This window comes from Salvia miltiorrhiza, chromosome 3, assembly GCF_028751815.1.
Source record: "Salvia miltiorrhiza cultivar Shanhuang (shh) chromosome 3, IMPLAD_Smil_shh, whole genome shotgun sequence".
In the NCBI taxonomy this organism is placed as follows: Eukaryota; Viridiplantae; Streptophyta; class Magnoliopsida; order Lamiales; family Lamiaceae; genus Salvia; species Salvia miltiorrhiza.
The window spans coordinates 43,545,949-43,565,716 of NC_080389.1; the positions used below are offsets into that span (position 1 = coordinate 43,545,949).

General features: G+C 37.6%; 1 long non-coding RNA gene across 1 annotated transcript; it reads right to left on the bottom strand.

The window, feature by feature from the left end:
- Positions 1–6,030: 6,030 nt before the first annotated feature.
- On the bottom strand, positions 6,031–7,542 carry LOC131015918 (uncharacterized). The gene is made up of 2 exons (XR_009098774.1): positions 7,359–7,542; positions 6,031–7,248 (listed from the first exon to the last, which is right to left on the bottom strand). It is a non-coding gene; the product is annotated as an uncharacterized LOC131015918 (long non-coding RNA).
- Positions 7,543–19,768: the final 12,226 nt, after the last annotated feature.

Sequence of the window (19,768 nt, forward strand, 5' to 3'; positions counted from 1 at the left end):
CATTCCTGAATCCGCTAAACAGTTATCTCCGCTAGGTCTCAAACCGAATAGCTAAACATGCAATGATCAAATAATTCACAAGAAATTAAGCACCAGGAATTATGAATCATAAACTGGAAGGTAAATAGGTACTAACAAATAAATCACATAAATTCAATCAACTATTTACAAACCCTAGAATCAGCTAAAAGAAACTAGCCAGACATAGCAAAATAAAACAAAAGCATAATTAAATTGAACGCAATTGTAAAAACTGAATTGGATAAAAACCGAATAAAAACTGAAGTAGCGGCTTGAATCTTCAATCTTGATCCAAGCCTTGAAAACTGAAAAACAATAAAATTCTAAAGCTAGAAAAACTAAAGTATGAATGCTAGGGTTCTCGGATATGTGTGTGTCCTCAATAGGTCAAAAGAGGACCTATTTATAAGCTTCAGATTTCCTTCGGATCACCATGGAAGTTGCCATGCAAAGTAGAATTCTAAAGGTAATAGAATCGTGTGAAATAAGGCAACTCTCCAGCTGGATGCGCGCTCCGGAAATACTCCCACTTTTGCCAACTTCGCAGCTCTCGCCAGAGGAATGGATGATTTCCCTGTTATCGCCAGAGGAATGGTATTGCCAGCGGAATGGGTCGCCAGCGGATTTCTTCCGCTCTGACGCTTTTCTGCAGAGGAATGGGTGATTCCTCTGCTCTAGCATTCTCGATTCTGCTGTAATGGAATGGATGATTTCTCTGACCTGGCCTCCACCTTCATCTTCAAAAGTACACTAGAAGCTGTTGAACTTCAGTCTGATGCTCAACAAATTGCCACCGACCGCCTCCGACGTATAATTGGTGATGTCGATACGTCTCTAGAAGTCTACCGGGATCTTCATAGACTTCTAAGGTATACTCTTCTGAAGACAGCGCCATGTCCAAGAATCAACAGTCTTCACAGCCATGCAGCTGAAGACTCGTTTGAGATGGAAGAGGCTACCTTGATCAGCCTCTTTCAAATTGAACATGTTCGGGACGTAATTCATGACTTTGACAGTTTTGCCATGAATTACTTGATTTCATCCAAACAATTCAGACGCCTCCAGTCACTAAACGACGATGCCGGGACATCAAAGGTGTTGGACGAGCCTCTCATCATAGAGAAAGTTATTGCAGCTCATAGCTCGCATGTTAATGTCGCTCATCAACCAGCAGAAGCTGCTGCTGACCCTGCCATCGATGATCAACCAGTGACTGATTCATTCAATCAACCGAAGCTACCATCCTCTCTTCCGACGTCTCATACTGAAGTAGACCAGGCTACCATCACTGTCGTTAATGCTCCTCTGTCAGTAGAAGAAGATGAATCAGCACACAATGCTGATCGTTCAAATCCTGAAGAACGAGTTAATGACATCATCAAGTCTCCTCCGACTTCATCAACACTTTTGAACACTGATGAGCCTATTCCACCTAAAGGCCAGAACATCAGCCAGGAGCAAGAATTTCCACAATCTGTTGAAGAAAGAACAGATCACCCTTCCATTCACGCCGAGGCATCCACATCCAAGACTGATGAAGAGCATCAACAAGAGCATAAATATCCTGACGAATCAGATGTTCCAATAGAACACGTCTAGCTTCCTCGAGCAGAAGGACCTGTTCTATTTGATTCGGATGCAGAAACTGATGCGCGCCTCACCATCTGGAAACATAATCGGCCGCGCAGACATCTATTACGGATCTCTGATGATGAAGAAAGACCAATGGATGTACTGCTGAACCAGCTTGCTAATCAACGGTTTGAAATCGACTCACTTAGGCACGAGCTCGAACGACAACGAATCTATGGTGAAAAGTTCATAAAGAAGCTCAAAGAAGTCGAGCAACAGGCCACAACAGACATGGTCCATCATGCCGGCTTGATAAATGGACTCAAACTGCGGATAAAGGCACAGAAAAATGCACTGATAAATTATAAGCTTGAAATGCTTGATACAAAGATTGGTTTCCCCAAAGTTCAGAAGGAGCACGAGGAACTCTACACTCTCTTTCTCGAATCAGAGATTGAAAGGAAGACACACTATATCAACCTAACTACAAAGCTCGAGAAAATGGAACTTGAGTTCCTAAAAACGTTCATGCCAAGAACCGAGGTCCAGGAACTCATTGCAACGACAGTACAGCCTATCATGGAACGACTGGCAAAGGTGGAAAGGGAACTCCAACAAACCAAAGAATCTCCTGACACCGCTCTCGTTCAAAAGATGCTCACTGATCTTCAAGAGTTACAAAGCCGACTTCCTCCAGCTGATGCCCAAAAGGGGGGAAGAGGATATACTGAGGCGTATGCAAAGAGAAGCGGAAATGCTCCCCTCTGTCTTCAACAAGGTGGAAAACAGGGCTGAGGAGATCGCTGCAAGGGTTGCCCCCACTTTCGCCTCAGTAGAAGCCAGCAGAAAGAGAGGCAGAGAAAGCTCTTCAAGTGAATCAGAACTGAAGAAGAAGAAAACCGTCGAATTCATCTCAACTCTGAAGGAAAGTCAAAGGCTTGAACTTTATCTCAAGAGTGGACTGATTGTATCTCATCTGGAAAAGTTTGAGCGATCAGATAAATGGATACCGTCAGAGCTGAATGATTGGTGGGAACAACTCAAGGAACGCTACACCAAATGGATGGTGTTTGCAAGTATCCAAGGCGACAAAGAGCGCAGGTATGAAGCCTGGAAGTACTTCCTGATGCATCTCCAAGAACGAGAACCTGTTCGTCAAATGTTGGAAGCTCAGACGAAAAATGGGCAAGGCATACCTGACCCTCAGAAGAAAGTAGTGGCTCCACCAAGGTTCAGGAATGGTGTTGACAGAGAGAAGATCAAGAAAGAAATCAGAACCGTTTGCAGGATTTGGAACTTTCATCCAAACTCCGACAATGGCAGAAAGGTATGGGAAACAGTCTTCAAACTCTACAATCAAGAACCTTGAGTCGGATGGTAGTACTCTGTAATGTTCTTTTTATGCTTTCAAGTTGTAATTTAGACTGATGCTTTATCAGTCTCTCCTTAATGAAAAGAACAACTTCTTTTTGATCTCAACCTGAAGACAATGACTCTTTGTCCAGGCTCTGATTATGGTTTTTCTGTCTTCTTTAAGTTCTGTTTTTAGAACTGTTTTCGTTCTTGCTCTAAGTACAAGTTGTTTAGGTTCTATTGTTAAGGAGGAACTGTTTTCACCTCTTGTTTAGAACTTGTACTATGAGTTCAGTCTTTTTGTTGTCTAGAACTGCCGTGTGGTTTTGGCATCATCAAAAAGGGGGAAATTGTTGGGAACCTTGTGGAATATCCTAACCCTTGTTTTGATGATACCAAAAATCATAGGACTTAGTTGTAATAGACTAGAATCGTTTTGAACTCAAGTGTTAGAGTTCGTTTCTAGTTTAGTTGCGGTGCTAAAGACTGAAGACTGAAGAATGAAGACTGAAGACTGAAGACTGGAGTTACCAACTGAAGTATCAGTTGAAGAATCAGTTGAAGACTGATTATTTAATGCGCGCAATGGACTGATACTAAAGTCAAGTATCAGTTGAACATTCCTCCTAGGACTGATCTTCCAACGTTCAGAGGAAGCCACGTACGCACAAGTACAGCCGCATTAAATGCAGAGATATCACAATATCTTATCTCTGCAGAGGTCATTCCTATCTGGTGGTTACTTTTCAGAGATGTCACTTCTCCTGTCCATCAAAGAGAGCCGTTTCCACACAGACAAGGAACCTCGAAGATTGAAGCCTCAGCCCAAATTCGAATTGCTCTCCAACGGAAGAAATCTTGATGACGATTTACGCCAACGGATCTATTCAAGAGTTCTCCTACAAATAGCGCTCGAGGATCACTTCAATCTTCACCGATTCAACGACATAAGCTGAAGCTCTGCCGAAATTGCTACTCAGCCTAAAGCTTAACCGCCCAAAGCTTGAATCGAAGAAGAGAATTCCAAAGCCAAAATCAGTCTCTACTGATTACATATATTCTCTTAGACCCTAGGCATATATCTGTTTACCCAGAAGCCAAAGGTCAAACTTGCTTCAAAGAACTTGTTCTTTGTAAGTATAGTTGGCACTCGTTTAAACCTCTCCTCCATAAGAGTGTTTGAGTGATTCGGAGTTCAGGAAGGTACTCTGAACCCTGAGTGGGAAGTCTGAGCACGAGGTGTGCTTAGCAGGGAAATCCTACGCGAGGTGTGTGGGTGCTGAAGAGAGTTTATCTTCAGTTTACGGTTGTGTGCACCAGGCAAGCACACGGGTACGGTTTGCAGTGCACCAGGCAAGCACTTGCGGAGTGGATTGTTGGTCTGATCAACCAGCCGTGGATGTAGGAAAGGGTTTTTCCGAACCACGTAAAAGTCTCTGTGTTATTTACAGCTTTCAGTTTTACATTCAATACTTGTGCAATTTCAATTGATAAAACTGAACACTGACTAACAGGAAAGAGAAACCTTAATCCAACTATCTGCTCCACCGAGGCTATTCGAAACTAAGTTTAATTTCCACTGCGTATGATATCAATCTGACTGAACTATCCTCTGATAGTAAGGAAAAGTGATATCATCTCTATCTTTGCAAACACGACTGAAGCCCTTACGTGGATCAGTTAAGTTCCAGTGACTTAACTGATAACTCTTTACTGAAGAGCTTTCAGTATCAATCGTCAACCCTGTTGGTCAAAACTAATTTCGGTAAAACAGGTGTCTTGTTTGCATGTAAAGTTTCGCTTTAATCTCTGACTGAGATCCCTCTGATTGAGGTCGGTAGATTGTTGTAAAAATAGCCTATAGGTGTATTCTCCCCCCCCCATACACCTATTCGAGACCCCCCGGACCTAACACTCTTTATTCTTAATTTTCGTGCCTAAAGTAAATGTGCCAAAATAGGTGGGATAGAGGAAATACTTTTTATTAAAAAAATATTTATTTATACATAAATGAGATTTTGTTAAATTTAATTATTTTTATATGGACTGACCCGACCTGTGCGCCCGACCCAGCCCGTACACCCCTGCCGCATAGCCAGTCTGGATCCCATGTCCCCAATACCCTGTCCCACTCCTTGTCCCAAGACAATACTGTGTCGTTTTGCCCAGAATTTAAGCGCCCCTTTTAATTAAATAAAATAAGTTGATACCGAATTAACAATCCAACTTAAAATCTGTGAATTATCAGCTCGGCTCAAGCTGATAATTTCATATATCCGTGATCTTCATCTTAATTTTTCTTTTCTCTCTCCTATGCCAGATCGAATTTTTCTCTTTCCTTTAACAGATTGAACTCATATCCGATTTCTTTGGAAATTTTGTATCTCCACCGAAAAATGAGGATTTCATTGGCATCACATGATTTGGCTAAGGATATTCACCATCAATCAATCTCTTCGTCCATCGTTTGTTGTTGTTCTTCTTCTTCTTCTTCACAAAATTTCATAATAAATTTCCAGTGCTTTTATTCTATCATAAGAGTCAATTTACTGTGGGGAATATCACGACGTCCATCTTCGGCACAATCGAACTGTATACTTTGAAGACTAGTTTTTTTGTTTTGCGTTGATGAATTTACAATCAATTTATTATGAGGACAATACTTTCAAATAGCAAGCAATTGGAATTATGTAAGTCTTAATTAAGTTATTGAGGTATCTGTTATTGCAGATGGGAAGGCTGCCAAATCAAAGTTTGTCTCTTTGTGTGAATCAATTCTCATGACATAATCAGTATTGAATGACCTTTACTACCTGCATTCATATGAAATTTTTGATGATTTGAAGCATGTCACTCATATTCTTGTTGTTGATGTCACTTCAAAGAAATGGATGAAGTTGTTGCATGAAGGAATATATGTTGTCTGCTGGAGTTACTGAAAACTATCTGTCACTTACTGATCAGGTGTTACAGTTAGCGGATGCAAATTGGTTTCCAGCAAAGGGCTATAAATCCTCCTGCTCAGGATTGATAAGGAATTTGCATTTCAGAAGATTTTTGGCAAGAAAGCAATAATAAAATAAATGAAGCAAAGAGACGTAATGATTTTCCCATTAAGATTTGTGAATTCACATGTTAAGAACAAAGGCAAAAGCATCAAAGAACTAACACCAACATCAAAAGCAAGCTCATGATCCTTTTCTTTATTAATAGAATTCATCCCCATTCATTCATGGTGTAGTCGAGGAAACAACTTGTCTGGGTAAATTGAACAGGCATTTCTCTTCAAATGATGAAGTCCATTCCCAAGCGGCAGAAACAATCGGGGTCATTAGGACTTAACCCATCCGTTGCTGCAGAATTCCCATCAAATATACCGAGCCTCGTAGCAGCAGCTGGTTCCCTACCTTGTTTTGACTGCGGGTGATCACACGGCATTTCTTCTGCCAACTGAAGCCGAACATCATTGAGTCTGTCCTCAAAGTGTGCTGGTGTTGTAGCTAATCCAAAAAGAACCCTTTTTTCCCCTTCTGCAGAAATCACAACAATATTTTTCCAGATGAAATGAATGTTGAATCGTTGATTAGTCATACTTTACAAGAATGATAAGATTGAGATACATGAAATGGCATAGAAGTGAAGGCATATTATCAGTTGGAAATGAATGACATAAATTCTCAACTAAATGGTGTAACAATGTCAGAGACAATCAACATAACAACCAAAATGGTGAACAAACTCGATCCCATTGAACTATGATTTGACTACAAACACACAACTCAAGTGCCATTGCATAACAACCAAAAGTCTTCCAGCCAACAATTTCAAAGGCATCGTAATAGAAATGGGAAACAACAGCTTCACATATGCACATGATCTTAATTTACAATGCTTTCTGCTTTATAGGTACTAATCTTTGTGTGTGGCCTGCTCGTAATTAACTATATAAACATAAATAATATACTACTATATGTTTGTTAAATTACAATACAGTATCAAAAAGCAGAGGGCTAGACCAGCTGCAGTTCAAAAAAGGGAAAAAATTAAAATAGTCTACGTCCTGATAAAATAAACCTTCAAAGCAAGCAAAGGATTTAGGAAGCATAGAGCGTGTTCATTGTTTCCAAAAATGAGACGGGATCGCCACATTAAGTTACACGCCGTTGGGCTCATGAAGCTCTCAGCAGCAGCTTGGGCAAGGTTAAGCTACGTGCTCTCAAAGCCAAATATTCGAAAAACACCTTCATCGGTCTGATATTTGTTCTTGTCGTCTCCAACATATGCAATGCGAAAATCAGGGTTCTAGAGATAATATAGCTTCATTAAAATATCACTTCAAGCTAGTTTTTACCAAGAAAAGGGTTTTCTTAAAATAAGATAAATACATAGTTAACCCAATTTGCAAAAAGAACCTTTTTTCCCTTTCTGCAAAAATTGAAGCAAATCATGTGTGGAAGATGAAATTCTCTCGATTTTGTGGAGATAGAAAAAAAATTAAATGTAAATAAATGAATTCGATTTGGTATAGGAGAGAGAAAGGGGATTTGCGGCTTGAGCAGCTAAGCCGATCTAATTATCTTCAGATTTTGAAGATTAAAAGTGGGCAAAAATATTATATACAAAATGACACAGTATTGTCTTGGGATAGGGAGTGGGACAGGGGATCCGAACTGGCCGCATAGATGCAGTCTGTTACATCCAATTGTGCGGATGGGATCATCTGTCCCATTTTTTTGTGTGTACCACCATGTGCTACTATTAATTTATTATAATTTTTAATTATAATTTCTTCAATTTTAATTTATTATGCTTTAATATTATAAAAAGATAATTAACAAGGGTTTACTAGAATTTATAATTATTTTTTTACATTTATTTGAATTAATAATTGATTATTTAGGTTCATTAATTCAAAGTTAGGGTATATAATTTTTAAAATTTTCAATTTTTAGTGATAAATATTAAATAGAGTTCATAATATAATAATATTTTTTATTTTTATAAAATATAATTATAAAATAACTAAATTAAGTGTAGTACACGGTGGTACACACAAAATAGTGGGATAGAGGATCCCATCTGCCAATCGTGACCCTTTATTAAATAAATCCTAAAAAAACATAAAAACCAGCAACATATGATCAAATTTTTTTATTAATTTATATTTTATTAAACAATAATTCAGATTTCAAAAGAACCAAACATAAAAAAACCATGCAAAAGACACAGCATCAAATAAGAAATATTTATTTTAATCAAGAATCCAACCTTCATCACGCCGGAGCTGACACACATATTAATAATAAAGCATCATTGTCGGTAGCCACTATCCACACACACACACGCATAGGTACAACCATGGATGCGGCTTCAGCAGCCAAAAACGGATCTGCAGAAACGGCCACCACATTACAGGCGTATTTAGAGGGCAACAAGGTGAAAGAGACCAAGGCCCTGATTGCATAGCTCTGCCGCCACTTCTACAACCTCGGTTGGGTCTCCGGCACCGGCGGCAGCATCACCATCAAAGTCCACGATGATGCAGTTCCCAAACCCCAACAGCTTATCGTCATGTCACCATCAGGTGCATACTTGTAGTTTGATATATTTGCAAAGATTCCATTTGTTTGTGGGGTTTTAGATGAATGATGGTTGTTTAATTGATCTGGGTGTTTTTTAGGAGTGCAAAAGGAGAGGATGATGGAGGAAGATATATATGTGTTGTCTACGGATGGAACTGTGTTATCTAAGCCATTGTCGAAGCCATGGCCGAATAAGCCTCCTAAATGTTCTGACTGTGGTCCATTGTTCTTGAAGGCATGGGGAAACCTTTTCAGAAACTACATCGATGTCTGAATGTCTCTTTTTTGCTTTGATTCACAATGCTATTTATTGGAGTATAACCATAAGCATGCAGCAAGGCATGTGCCACGTCAGATTAGTTTGTTAGGATCAGTTTCATTTGGTTATGAAAGTTGGTTACAACAGACTCTATTTCCTTTATGCTGTAGAATATATAGGACGAGTATAAAGCAATGTAATCTGCTCTCCTTGTAATTGATTCATCATAATGAAATCCAGAATTTTACTTTTCTCTCAAAGCCTAGCTTATCAATATGGTATCTAGAGCTTATTCTCGAAGAAGCAAATCGGCTGCAGCAAATCCTTGAGGTGATTTGCAATTCTTTTCTTCTTTTCTATTCAGCTGATTTGTTATTTTCTTCTCTATTGTCGATCCTGTTTCAATCATGGCGATAACCACAAACCACGCTCAAACTTCCGCTCCTTCATCGCTACCAAATTTACATCCACTGTTTCTTAGGCTAGATCGAAGCAATTATGCTTTCTGGCGCATTCAAGTTTTAAGCACAATTCGTGCTCATGGTTTAGAAGATCTGATCTCTCCAACAGCAGCTCCGCCGCCGCAGCTCCTTCCAGTCAACATCAACTCACCACGCACGCCACCTCGCACAAATCCAGAATATTTGAATTGGATTCGGAAGGATCAGTTCTTAGTCAGTTGGATGCTAGCATCGATCGGTGAAACGATGCTAGGTCATGTAGTTAGATGTTCAACCGCAGCAACTATCTGGCAAACTCTGGAACAACTGTTTCACTCTCAATCCAGAGCTCGGGTGCTTCAATTGAAAAAGCTGTTGAACTCACAAAAAAAAGGCTCTCTTAGTGTAGATGATTTCTTTCTTCGTATGCGTAGCTATGCTGACCAATTGAGTGCTGCAGGATATCACATTCAGGATGATGAGCTAGGTGATTATATTCTCAATGGATGTGGACCTGAGTTCGAGGCTGTTGTTATCCATCTCACACATCGCCTTGAACCTCCCTCACTTCAAGAGATGCAATATGTACTGCAATCTCATGAAATTCGCCTGCAGCAGTCCACATATGTCCTTGATCCGATGGCAAACTATGTGCAACGTGGTCGTGGTACCAGAGGAAGAGGCATGATTGGAAGAGGCACCAAGCAATCTGCCATTGTTTGTCAACTTTGTGGAAAGACAGGACATGTTACTATAAAATGTTTTAAGAGATTTGATGTCTCTTTCACTGGTGCAGATACTCCAACTGCTACACCTCAGGCCTATGTTACAGATCTTCACCAACTCCCTGAGTATGAATATGATGCAGACGAAGGCCTTTGGTATGTGGATAGTGGAGCCACCAATCATATCACCAATGCTATGAATCATCTACAGCTGCAAACTCCTTACACAGGGACAGAAACTCTTACAGTTGGTGATGGTAAGACTATTCCCATCTCTTCCATTGGTCACTCTCTAATTCAGTCACATGTCTCTCCTCACAAATCTCTGCTCCTAAATAACATACTTTTTGTTCCTCAAATCACCAAAAATCTACTTAGCATCTCACAGTTCACAAAAGATAATCATGTTATATTTGAATTTCATGATAACTGTTGTCTTGTGAAGGACAAGAGGAGTCTTCAAACTCTGTTGAAGGGAACACTTCACAAAGGACTATACCAACTTGACTTGTCACAGTTTCATGCTAGGTCAGACTCTTATGCTACTCCATCATCTGCATCTACTGTTGTTTCACACAACTCTTCTGCTTTAGTTTCCACTTGTAATAGCAAGAACTCTTGTAATCCTTCTGCTCCTGTTATCAATAAAATGGATATTTGGCACCAACGTTTGGGCCATCCTAGTCTCTTTGTTCTTCATTCTGTGCTTAAAACTCTAAATGTATCAGTAAAGAAGTCAGTCATTAGTTTTTGTGAGGCAGGTAGTCTTGGTAAGTTACATCAAAAACCTCACATAACTCAGCCTCTCAAGACCACTAGACCTTTCCAGCTAATACATTCTGACACCTATTCCATCCACTCAAGGTTATAGATACTATATACATTTTGTAGATGATTATAGCAGACACACATGGATTTATCCACTCAAACTAAAGTCAGAAACAAGTACTATAGTTCATCAATTCTTTCAAATGGTCAAATGTCAATTCTCTAGCTCTATTCAAACTTTTCAGTCTGATTGGGGTGGGGAATACCGACCTCTAGTGTCCTACTTCAACAATCTAGGTGTTCATTTTCAACATCCCTGCCCTCACATACATACACAAAATAGAAAGGCCGAGAGAAAGCATCAACATATAGTGGACTTAGGCCTAACTCTGTTAAGTCAAGCTGGTCTTCCCATGTCCTATTGGTGGTATGCCTTTGAAGCAGCCACTCACCTTATTAACTTGCTACCCTCTGCCACACTACAAATGCAGTCCCCATTTCACATTCTTCACAAAACTACACCTAATTATACTAAACTCTATGTATTTGGCTGTGCATGTTATCCTTACACCCGACCTTACAATGATCATAAACTCCAATATCGGTCTAAGAAGTGTGTCTTTCTGGGGTATAGCAGTCATCATAAGGGTTTTAAGTGCTTAGGAGCTAATGGCCGAATTTACATTGCTGATACAGTTAGATTCAATGAGTCAGAATTCCCTTTTTCTACTATTTTTAATAAATCTACAGCTGAGTCTCCTAACACTTATGTTTCTGTTCCCCCAACATTGACCACTACAGCTATCTCTCCAACTATCTCACCACCACATATCTCCCCTTCTCCAGATATCTCACCACCACTCAGCCCCACATCCAATACTTCTCCCTCTTCAGCTCTCCCATCACCTATCAGTCCTCTAGCACTTTCTCCAACTCCCAGTTCTCTAGTTCCCTCTCCATCTCTAAGTTCAGTTGATTCAAGCACTGATAAAACAGCTACCTCCTGTAGTTCATCATCATCTCCATCTCCTGCTCATTTGTCACCACCAAATCTACCACCTCCCACTTCTTCTCACAGTATGACTACAAGATCCCAACATGGTATCTTCAAACCCAAGTGCTATGTGGCTGTGTTAGAGAGTCCTCCAGTTAATACTTCCATTCCCACCTTACCATTAACACTGGATGAGGCTTTGTCTCAAAAAGGATGGTATGCAGCTATGGCTAAAGAGTTTGATGCAATTATGGGTAAAGGAACATGGACTCTTATTCCACCAGATTCTAGTCAGAAAGTCATCAGCAATAAATGGATTTTTAGAGTCAAACTCAACCCTGACTACACTCTTGACAAGCTAAAAGCTAGACTAGTAGCAAGGGGTTTTGAGCAGTTGGCAGGTGTGGACTTTATGGAAACTTTCAGTCCCGTAGTTAAAGCATCCACTATTCGCCTTATGTTTTCTCTTGCTGCTACTCATGGTTGGCCAATACAGCAGATAGATGTTAACAACGCATTTCTGAATGGAGCATTATCAGATACTATTTATATGGCGCAACCTGCTGGTTTTGTGAATTCTCAGTTTCCAGATCATGTATGTAAACTCCAAAAAGCAATCTACGGATTGAAACAAGCTCCACGTGCTTGGTATGATACTTTGACTACTGAGATTTGCAGCCTTGGATTCAAAAAATCCACATCAGACTTCTCTCTCTTCTATCTGAATTCAGGAACTTCTCTTACTCTTATTTTGGTATATGTTGATGATATTCTCATAACTGGTGATTACTCTGGTTTAGTACAGGCTGTGATTGATCATCTTCATCAGAAATTCTCTGTCAAGAATCTTGGTGGAATTAACTATTTTTTGGGCATAGAGGTTACACATGATGCAGGTAACTACTATTTGTGTCAACACAAATATATTCATGAGTTGCTGACAAAAACCAAGATGCTTGATAGTAAAGCCTGCTCCACACTGATGACTCCAGCTACAAAACTATCCAAAGATGATGGTGCTCTATTTGATGATCCCACATTATATCGAAGTACCATAGGGGCGCTGCAATACCTCACAATCACAAGGCCCGATATTGCCTATTCCGTAAATAAATTGAGCCAATATCTCACTGCTCCCACCACTTCTCATTGGACGGCGTGTAAATCGAATGTTAAGATATCTCAAAGGCTCTAGCTCTCTGCGACTTGCATTCTGCCCCTCGTCTTCCTTACAACTTGTAGGTTACTCGGATGCAGACTATGCGAGTAACATAGACGATCGCCGTTCAACTGAAGGCCATTGTATCTACCTAGGAGGCAACCTTATCACATGGTCTGCCAAAAAGCAAGAGGTTGTGTCAAGAAGCAGTGCAGAGTCTGAGTATCGCAGCATGGCTAATGCAACCACTGATATCATTTGGCTGAATGCTCTCTGTGTTGAACTTGGTATTACTTTGATCTCACCACACAAACTTTGGTGTGATAATGTTAGTGCTATTGCCCTGGCTGGGAACCCTGTGTTCCATGCAAGAACTAAGCACATCGAAGTTGATGTGCATTTTGTTCGCGAAAAGATCAAAGCAGGAATTGTTGATGTGGGTCATGTGCCTTCAGAAGACCAGATTGCTGATCTCTTCCCGAAGCCTTTGTCTGATTCTCATTTTTGTCATCTTCGAGATAAACTAAACTTGGTGGACTTCAAACCAGGCTAGGATTCAACGAGGGTGTATTGGAGTATAACCATAAGCATGCAGCAAGGCATGTGCCACGTCAGATTAGTTTGTTAGGATCAGTTTCATTTGGTTATGAAAGTTAGTTACAACAGACTCTCTTTCCTTTATGCTGTAGAATATATAGGATGAGTATAAAGCAATGTAATCTGCTCTCCTTGTAATTGATTCATCATAATGAAATCCAGAATTTTACTTTTCTCTCAAAGCCTAGCTTATCAATACTATTATTGCTGGATTAGTCAGTCGTCGTGAATTGTTAGGGGGCGTTTACTTTGAAGGATTAGCCTTGATAGATAAATCTCTTGTTTACTTTGATGGATTGTAACTTTGGATATCCCAAGGCCCTTGATTATTTTTATCATTCAAGTTAGTTTTGCTTGATTCTTATCCCATTGAAAAGGTGGGATTGAAACAATCCTACTCTTGAGGATAAAAATACTCAATCATGCAAAGTAAACGCCCCCTTAGAGTGTGGAAATGTTAAATCGTGTCTATGATCTGGAGAAACGGCGTTAATGGTGTGAGATGTGGTATATGCTAGCCGAAGATTTAGTTTGTTATCACAAGATATATATATATATATATATATATATATATATATATATATATATATATATATATATAGGGTGTCGTTCTAGAGAGAACTACATTATTTGTGAGAACGGGAGAACCATCAAATCTAATGCATTCACTGTAAAAATTAATGCATCCGCTGTTAAAATTAATGCACTCAAAAAAATAAAATAAAAAATGCTCCCTTCAGGATTCGAACCCAGGATCTGCATTCATCAAACAAGATGATGCATCCACCGTAGATCTTGATGATCGAATGGCTGAAAATGGTTCTCCGGTCTTCTTTTATTTATGGTTCTTTCCTGAACCTCTCCCTATATATATATATATATATATATATATATATATATATATATATATGGTGTGGTTCTAGAGAGAACTACATTATTTGTGAGAACGTGAGAACCATCAAATCTAATGCATTCACTGTAAAAATTAATGCATTCGCTGTTAAAATTAATGCACTCAAAAAAAAAAATTGCTCTCTTCAGGATTCGAACCCAGGATCTGCATTCATCCAACAAGATGATACATCCACCGTAGATCTTGATAATCGAATGGCTGAAAATGGTTCTCCGTTCTTTTTTTTTATTTATGGTTCTTTCTTGAACCTCTTCCTATATATATATATAAACAATGAATGTATTTGGTTTCTGTATCTTTGCTCTTGGAAAAACTAAATTGTTGCATTTTGCAGGCGTATGAAATGCTTAATGCAGGTTGTGTCATCCACAGCCATGGAATGGAATCTTGCCTCGTAACAATGCTGAATCCATAGTCAAAAGAATTTCGAGTGTGGGACTTTGATTTTCCATCCTAAAGAAGAAGATAATTAAACGTTATATATTTTAATTATAGATGGTTGTATTTACAGATCACACATATGGAGATGATCAAAGGAATCCCAGGGCATGGTTACTATGACCAACTTGTTGTTCCAATCATAGAAAATATCGCTCATGAAAGAGAGCTTAGTCATTTTAATTTCCTCATATATGTGTTTGGACAAATCTCACCAAATTAAACTCAGTTTTGCATCATTAATTATTGACAGGAATGCCTATTTGTAAAGCATAAGTAATTTAATGTCGACACACTTCTATCTTTTGTCTAAAATGTGCCATTCATACTGTGTTATGGTTGTGATAACTCATTCTATGCATGGAAACAAATAAATTAAACCAAATGAAACATATTATTGCCTAGCTAATTGCTTCTTCTCTGAACTTGGTATGTCAAAACTTTCAAGAGCTTACCTTATGTTGCAGATTAAAGCATACCCGAAAACCACGGCGGTCCTAGTTCGCAACCACGGAATATATGTGTGGGGAGATTCATGGATCAGTGCTAAAACACAAGTGAGTGTGTTAGACATGAAATGCAAGTAAAAATGAATTATTTTAATTTTTTTTTTTGAAGAAAATGAATTATTTTAATAAATAATTGTGATGAGTGTAAATTTATATGTTATTTTATAGTAATATTTATCATTTAAGTAATATATTTTCTGAATCCATTAATGGGTAATTTTTTTTAATAGTATAATGTTTTTAAACTCATAAAGTTGAAAAAAAATCATCTAAATTTAGCATACAAGCATTAATTTTAATTAATTAAACATCACCTAATTTTTTTTCTCATATTTATTTTCTAGGTTTTAATTCTAACTATTCTAGTAAAATTAAACTTCGAATAAAGCTATTATAAATCGCAAATTCTTGGGTCAGGCGGGTCTGACCCGTCGCCTGACCAGCGCCCGAACCCGGAAGCCCTGACCCGCGCCTCCCTCCCCACCTAAATCCTAAAAAGTAACTATTGTTTTAATAAAACGTAATTATTATTATGAAGAAATGTAATATTTTTAAATTATTACATTTGTTCACGATAATTGTTACTTTTATATATTAGAATTTGTACCTTTCGTTATTTGATCAAATAAATGTATATTTAGGATTTAATATTCAAGGTTTAGGGTTTAGTATTCATTATTTAGGATTTAATATTTCCATTAGGGTTTAGTATTCATTATTTAGGGTTTAATATTCCCATTAGGGTTTAGTATTCATTATTTAGGGTTTAATATTCAAGGTTTAGGGTTTAGTATTCAGTGTTTAGGGCTTAATATTGATTATTTAGGATTTAGTATTCAGGATTTAGGTTGTAGAAAAATATTGAATGTATATCTTAGGATAAATAAAAGTAAATATTTCCATTAAGGTTTAGTATTCATTATTTAATTAGAGAAAAAATAATCATTTATATGAATAAATGTAATATTTAAAAAAACAGAAATAAATGAAAAAAATAGAAAAAAAAAAGTAATTATTCATATGAAGAAATGTAGTAATGTTTTGAAACATTACATTTGTTCAGATTGATTACTACTTTTCTTCATAACAATGATTACTTTATATATGCGTCCAGCCCAGCCCATGCCCAAGCCCGTAAGCCCGCGCCCCGACCCGGTCTGATGGTCAGACCCGCCTGACCCAAGAGTAACTCATTATAAATAATCCTTTATATTGTTATTATATATTATTAAATTTACAGAATAAAAAATAGTAACTTATGTGGATAAAGAGTACTAATGGACACTACTACTTAAATAACTATTAAAATATAAAAGATAAATGATAATATATTTTTAGATTTATTATATATATAATATTAAGTTACACAGTTGACCTTAAATTAAGTACATATGAGAGATATAATAGGCAATATTTTTTGTAAAACAAGCCTATTTTATAATAGGTATAAATTAGGGAATGAGATCCAATGTTCCATATTTTTATGTGTGTCACTATATATCACTCTTATATTTATTATTTTAATAATATATTTTTTATAAAAATAAAATTTATTATAATACTATGAATTATACTTAATTTTTAAAACGTATATACCATAACTTTGAAGTTATCAACCTATTATTAGTTAATAAAAGTGAAATTAAACGATGCAATATAATTATATATATACCCTGATTAGATGGAATAAACTCTAGTTAATAATCACAAAATTAAACTAACGCATACAAAATTGAAATTGAAGAAAAAATATATACGAAAATAAATAAAATTGAAAGTGAGACAAAGTGGGACATCAAGTCGTGTAATACATTGAATCTCAATCCATAAATTAGATCGTAATCATAAATTATGCAAGTAGAAAAAAGATACTCCCTCTGTTCCTAAAGATGTTGACCTAATGGAGATGACACGGGTTTTATGAAAAGTGGGATAGTTATGTTTTGCGTGAAGATTGAGCTCCACATTTTTTTTTTAATAGTGAATAGCAAGAAGTTTGCAGGATCATTTCCAAATAAGGAAATATCATAATTTTCAAGGACGTACATGTCACAATTTTCAGGCAGGGAGGGAGTAGTATACAAGAATTTAAATTCTTCCGGGTTTTAGTTGAAAGTTGTGTACCCTGTTTTTCGTTGATCTCATGTGAGCATCAGCATCACAGAACTACTTAATTATAGTATGTTCGGTATAGATTGAGAAGAAGAAACGTACTTTTCCAGGCTGAATGTGAATGCTATCACTATCTCTTTGATGCTGCTATCAAACTTCATGAGTTAGGGTTGGACTGGTCAACCCCACGTCGTGGTCCCATTCATCATCAATGCAGCCTCAGAAATGCTTCAAATGGAGAATCAAGGGTACAATTTCAGGGAGTCTTTGTGATGATATGACACATTAATTGAATTTGAGCTGATATATATATTATGCATTTTCATTTAATTACGATGCATATATATATATATATATATATATATCAGTGCATTGTGCTGAACATGGAAGGAAGTACTTGAAGGAACCATATTTTGATATATGATTCACGTGCCCGTCACCCATTTCGGATATCAAACGAATACATACAAAAACCATGTGCCTATAGCAAGAGGATAGAATCTTACTTGCAAATCCGGCAATGATCGACTCCAGTGTTGATCTTCCAACTTGTTTCCACGGCAAGACTTGACGTTGGGTGGCAACGATCTTCAAGTCCTCTCCTTTTCCTAGGGAAACGCGCCGCCTCACTTCTCTGTGCTCTCACAGATTTCTCTCTATTTTATCTCACGTAATGTCACCAGTGATTAGAATTAGCGTTGTACCTATTATTTATACTGGGCATTAAAACCCTAAATAATAAGCCCATCATCTAATTAAACTAAAACAAAGCCCAAAGGCTTAAGTGAGAAATAGATGGACGGACGCCCCATATGGAGTTAAGCCTTTATTGGGCCAAGCGGGGATCTACTAGCTTGAATAAAGTTTGGTCTCCCAGTGCTCGATTTTCCTATTCAGCCCAGAATAAAATCGAGACACAAGTATTAATTTATTCCACTAGAAAATTAATACTGAATTACCTCTTTATTCTTTAGGTGAGTCGGGGCTAGTATTAGACTTAATTAATCCCCGTGTTTAAGATATCCAATATCCATTAATTAATTAATTCCTCTGACGATCAATTAATTAATTAATTAGTCGTTTAATTATAAACGACATCTCGAGTGCTACCACTTAAACTTATTATCGTATCGGAACTAATTCCACCTGCAGGGTTTAATACGATAAACTTATTAAGTTCCTCGAGAGGATATTATCATCCTGTTATTAGCAGGACACGGATCCTTATTGCAATATAATCGCATGTCAAATAATAATTGCTATCACCCAAAGTATCAAGAATATTGAGCTTCAAGAGAACTCTCACCCATGATAAATCAAAGCAATAGTCAATATATTATTTACACCGATTAATCCAACTAAGGTTAAGATTATTTAAGTCGCCGAGATCTTGATTCTTAATTAGTCAGAATATAAGAATTCATCTCACTGTGATCCTGTTCAATACACGAAGGTACCAGCATAAATAAATAGCCAAGACAAACTATTTATCCATTTATGCTACAATCTAAACCAGCAACTCGTCCATAGTTGCCTCGATTGTGAACTCAATTTATATCTCAACTTTTTCCAATTATATGATCTTCTGTGATCTACAACACACCATATAATCTATAGTATGAGATAAATTGGACTATAATAGGATTATGCAATAACAATATTTCAGATAGAAGAATCACAGTGAACTAAGGAATCAATGTATACAAGCATAAAGTCTTGTTTTCAGTATACAACCCTTCAATTCTCCCACTTATACTAAAGCAAACTTTTAGTATACAATGTGACTGAAAAACTGATAATATCCTCTAGCTATTACAAAATCTCCCACTTATACTAAAGTTTAATTTAGTATATGGAGGCCACGAACTCCAAGGCCTTCAACATGCTTGTTGAACACCGCACCAGGAAGACTCTTCGTGATAGGATCAGCCAGATTATCAACTCCCGCAATATGCATCAAAGCTACATCACCATGCTTGACCACAGACCGAATGTAATGATACTTGCCATCAATGTGTTTCATGGATTGATGACATCTTGAATCCTTGCTATTCGCAATAGCAGCCTCGTTATCACAATAAATTGTGATGCATTTCGGCAAACTAGGAATCACATCAATCTCAGTTAGGAAGTTCCTGAGCCACACAGCCTCTTTAGCAGCTTCACAAGCAGCTACATACTCGGCTTCCATGGTGGATAGTGAATTGCATTTCTGCTTTACACTTCTCCACACAATGGCTCCACCCCCAAACTTAAACACATAGCCAGTAGTAGACCGCCTCTTGTCCTTATCACCTTGATAATCAACGTCCACATACCCTACCGG